Below are 5,044 nucleotides of genomic sequence, written 5' to 3' on the forward strand. Positions count from 1 at the left end.
CGGGAACATGCAATACTTTGGTTATTTTTTCACTTCCTCAATTTGATTTCCCTAAAGCTGTATTTCTACTGGGCCGCATGACCTCCAATCGGTGACAGTAGCCCTTCAGACATCGTTGTTCGTTGATAGTGCATTCCTTTGTCCTAAAATTATATCTTATTTTGTCTTTAGGGAAGTTTCAAGGCCCTACGTTGAAGTCAAGAGTTCAACAAGCCGATTTCTGTGATACAATTGCCTAAATTACTAAATTGGACCAAGCACTGATTTCTGAACACATTGTTATCATGGTGTTTCTTAAGCAGATAAAACACCGATTACAGGACCTCGAGTTACACCTGAAATTACCATAAACCGAACCAGTATGAGCAATAATGACTGTGAACAATTAGAAGGGTTTAAGCGCTAAAGATATAGCCGGAGGTCTATGCTACCGATCTGGGGTATGATCTGAGGAAACTGAAGGATCGCCGCTCTACACAGGTCGTACCTCCGTCAAACAAAATCCAAATAGCTAAATATTCCAACCCATGTGAAGAAAATATTTTACCATTTTTTGGCCATTCAAGTAAATTTATATGGGCATAATTTTTTAGGAAGGAATGAGGTACCCATCAGCTGTCGAATTGAAAATGTGAGGTCTCTAATTGGGAGTTTTTATTCTAAATACCTGTTGTCACGTGTTTGACTGAAACTTTATAGTAATAAACTGCCATGTTAGCCCAGATATCTTAATTAATTCCCACTTGTTAAAGCAAAGACTTCAAGCCAAAAAAATATTTTGAACTTTAGAAGGGTCATAAGTTAGGTTTCTTTTTCTCGAAATACCACCACATCCTTTTTGTTTAATACGCTTCACTATAATGCGTGACCGAGGCTGTAGCCACTTAGGAAGAATACCCTTCTGGAGCTTATAACCTTTTAAAAGCTCTCTCCCTATTCACATTAAAAGTGTTTAAAAAGATAAAACATCAAGATTCATTTAACTTTATAAATATGAGTAACATGCACACGTACACATCGCCTATTGCTGGTAACATAATTTATTGAAGTAATCTCTTAGCACCCCTAGTTTGCTCTCAAGGAGCAAGCAATCCTAGCTTAGAATGTGTTTCGTAGCTTTTCCGAATTCTTTCTGAATAAAAAGAGGCATAATACTAGAAAGGAATATGTATTGCCGAAGCGGTAAAGGACTGGATAACTACTGGCTTTGCCTAGACGGAGCCCAAGTGCCCGCGACACCAAAACAGAATTAAATAACGCATTACTGTTTATTAGCAACGTACAGACGAGTTCAGAAACTAAAAATCCGAATGGATATCCAATCCATTAAGATGACGAAAAGACTAACGGAGATTGAAAAGCTCAAATAAGCGTTTGTGCGTTTATGAAAATATCCATCCCATTTCATAATCATCTTCTTCTCTTAGGCGCTCACTGTAATCGCGATTGTGCTTTAGCGATGGTTAGCCATTCCGGGAGTCCCATTTCGTCGCAAGACAGGGTGAATTTATACCATGGGGAGAATGCTATCGGCATCCACAACAGATACCTGCCTGCTGCAATGTTTGGGCTTGATAACCTGCCAAGGAAGTCAAGACTGCTGCCCTTTTAATTCGAGTTTACCCACCACTACTACCAGTTCAGCATGCAGATTAATCTTTGAAGCAATTGCAATTCACATTAACAGTAAAAACTATTTACTACTAAACCTACGAAAAGGCTGGGAGGCGATGCAGGCTGCCAGATTTACTAGTCACGAAGATAATAGTACAAAGTGATAAGGTTGAAGTGTCTCCGCACTTAGAAATGTATTTAAATAAACACGGTTTAGTTCCCATAATTCTGACTATATAAGTCGTCTCCCAACTTTTAAAAATGAAGGTCATAGCTAACCACTGCTATGTGGGTGGGAACCAGAATTTGCCCAACCTAATGCATTATCTGGGTGATCGTTGGTCCCAAAGAGAAGGCTTTTGCTCAACTCAAGTAGATATTTCTCCTTCCCATCTAACCAATTCAAAGATAAGCAAAAAGGGATAGCTGTGTTGGTGGATGTGTGTATTTTACCCCAAAAATGTGCATTGCGAGCATCCATTTTATTTGTCATTTATTTGACACCCTGATCACATTGCGACAGCACGCCATTCCAGCTGAATTGATTTCCTGACGAATCCTAACAGAAATGCTTAAATGTCGGTAAACTGTAACAGAACGGGACTTAAGTAATATGTACCCTCACCTACACCAATATCCCAGGTTCCACAAATTTAATTCGCCATCTCATTGGTGTGACGTCCGACTCATTACAATTTTGTTACAAAATCTTGAGCTTTTCTGTCATTTCTGCGGAAGTTTTGTCCAAAAACTCTCGTCTAACGGATCAAGTAGGAGACTTTTCACCATGCACTTTCAATTTTAAATGCTTTTATGACTAACGATTCCGAAGAATAGGCAAACCTGTTTTTGGAAGCACACAAAACAAACATGTATTCACTTCAGACATTTTGATATCTAATCCTCGTGATTATGCCAGAAGTGTTTAATCGGTTAATCCTTTATTTTGATTTGGCGAGCGATTAAGGTTTTGCCTTTGTAATTGCGCCAGGCCGCATGGCCCCAGGACTTCTGTACTTTGCCAATACATATTCCACCCCAGTATTATGTCATCTTGCACCCTCAGGCAAGGCTGTTTGCTACATTAGTAGCAGCGGGAATCGGGCCTGATCGTGAAGGATAGCTACTCTGACCTCTACTGCTTAATGTTAAACCTGAACGTGACGAAAGTAGGTTACCTACTGCGAATGTGAGACACCGTGACGGCTAACAGCGAAGGGGTTAAAAATCACCTTTTCCTTCGGCAACTACCGCAGTCCCGTGTTCTGCAGGATGGTAATCAACAATTAAAGGAACAATAGCCTTGACCATAAACCATCTGGTAAAGCTCGTTACTGAGCTGTCTACTGTACCTGTATGAAGATGGCAATCAAGTGAACACGCGACACCTCCTTTGCATCCCCTCTAGTTGGATAGAACCAAGATAGACATAGCTGAGCAGCATTGAAGTGAGAACAATGTAGAGAGAAGGAATAAGTGTGAAATGTCATCCCCCGGGAACTATTTTAAATGTCGTTTCTTATACCATGAATCTGCTTTTAGCCCAGTGTTCTTACGACCAGCTATGGACGTGCAATATGGGCAGTGCATTCCCCCTTCGCCCATTATAGTTCCTGAGCAGGACAAACCTTCATATGCAGTAGAACCGCCAAGAGGGTCAATAGCTTTGCAATCGGTTATCATCCTGGTTGCACTCTAATTCGATGATTGGCACGATTGGTTTGTAGGTGTTTATCCCTTTGAGCACTGACTGCGTTTTGGTGGCAGATGCTGGAGGCTGACCAATGTGATTGGTGGGGATGACGCTTAGGAGAGAAAAAAACTTTATAAAGCTTCTTTTTAGTTGCGCGGGCATTTAAGTCTCCGCTAAGGCATCGCATTTTCACCTAATTGATATTTTCATACAGATAGTGTAGACAACTCCGTAACAAGCCTTTCCAAATTATTCACAGCTAGTGTAGCTTCATTAGTTAATACCATTCCTGTGTAATACGGGACTGAGTTAGTTGCTGAAGGTAAAAGTCACTTCTAGCCCAACTTTTAGGAGTCTTTACAAATTTTTCCACCCTCAAAATATGCCCTTCTTCTGTCATGTTAAGGTTTGATATTCGGCAATGGAATTCAGGGTAGTTGCTCTGTATGATTTGATTCCATTGCTGCAGCTACCAATGTAGCACTCAGAGACTATCCTGAAGCTGAAGATTCCAACTAAACATGACGCAGTTATTGATTGTCATACGGTTTAACCATTATGGGGTGGTACGTTCGGCTACCGCACTCCGTACCTTCTCCAAATACTGTGGAATAAATATTATGAGAAGCTTCCGGTGTCAACGACTTGCAAACGAGTTTTAGCTGGAATTTTGAAGTAGACAAACTCGATTCACATCCATCAGGTCTGTTAACTCAACAATTAGTGATGCTAGAGTCGGTTGCGAACAAAGAAACTATAATGAAGAGCGCAGTAAGGAGTCCCACACCGATTGGCTGACTCTGTAGTGTGTACAAATGGGGATTAACATTTTACGGATTCCCGGAAGTAGTAATAAGTAATTGGGGTGACACCTCCTAAAAAACCACACGAAATGTAATGGTCACCAGATTATTTGTTATCGAATTAGTCCAGGGATCGCCAAATCTATTCGCCAAACCATTCTTGAACTACTGTGTTTATCTTATTTGCATTAGCTGCTGATTAAGTCTTCAATCATTTTACGTGACTGTCAAATAATAGGTCCTTAGGAGAATTTAATATCCCACCCCTACTTGTTTTGCATCTCACCATTATAAATAGCCTAGTGATACAGGCTTCATCATGTCCGATGTTGTATAACTAATTTGTTGCTATGTAATACTGATTACTTGTTTAACTCTTGATTTTGGTTCCGTGGGCATTTAAGGCTCCATCTTTGTGTCTCCGCTGAACGGCATGGTCTCCGGGCCATGGCATTAGACCGTCAATCCTTCTAAATGTCGACGGCATATCTTTTACGCACTATTATGACTTCGGTTAACAAGCAAACTACTGAATAAGCAAATTTAAGAATGTGTGATCTCTGATTCACTTGGGTCTTTTTCAACCTCTTTTGTTTACCTGAAGGCTTCAGATGCTTTAGGTTAGGGTTGCTGGAATTTCCTTCCTGTTTTTAGAAAATAAACCCACCGATTTCGCCATTTGAAGAGGTTTCATATCTGAGTTGGTAACATAACCTGCAATATAAATATACAACCTTATTTCTTAATAACCTGTGCATTTCACCTAAACTATCGTATGCGATTATTAACCAAGTTCATGGTTCTAAAGAGTGTTTTGCTTGCTTTATTTTCTTTTGGCTATTTTTTTTCCTTTCAATAAGGGTTAGCGTCATTCCATATATGCATTGCTGCAACACTTGTGCATTTTAACTCTTTGTTTTGGTTTTAAGGGTAC

Source organism: Echinococcus granulosus (assembly GCF_000524195.1).
Source record: "Echinococcus granulosus chromosome Unknown EG_S00023, whole genome shotgun sequence".
Classification (NCBI taxonomy): domain Eukaryota; kingdom Metazoa; phylum Platyhelminthes; class Cestoda; order Cyclophyllidea; family Taeniidae; genus Echinococcus; species Echinococcus granulosus.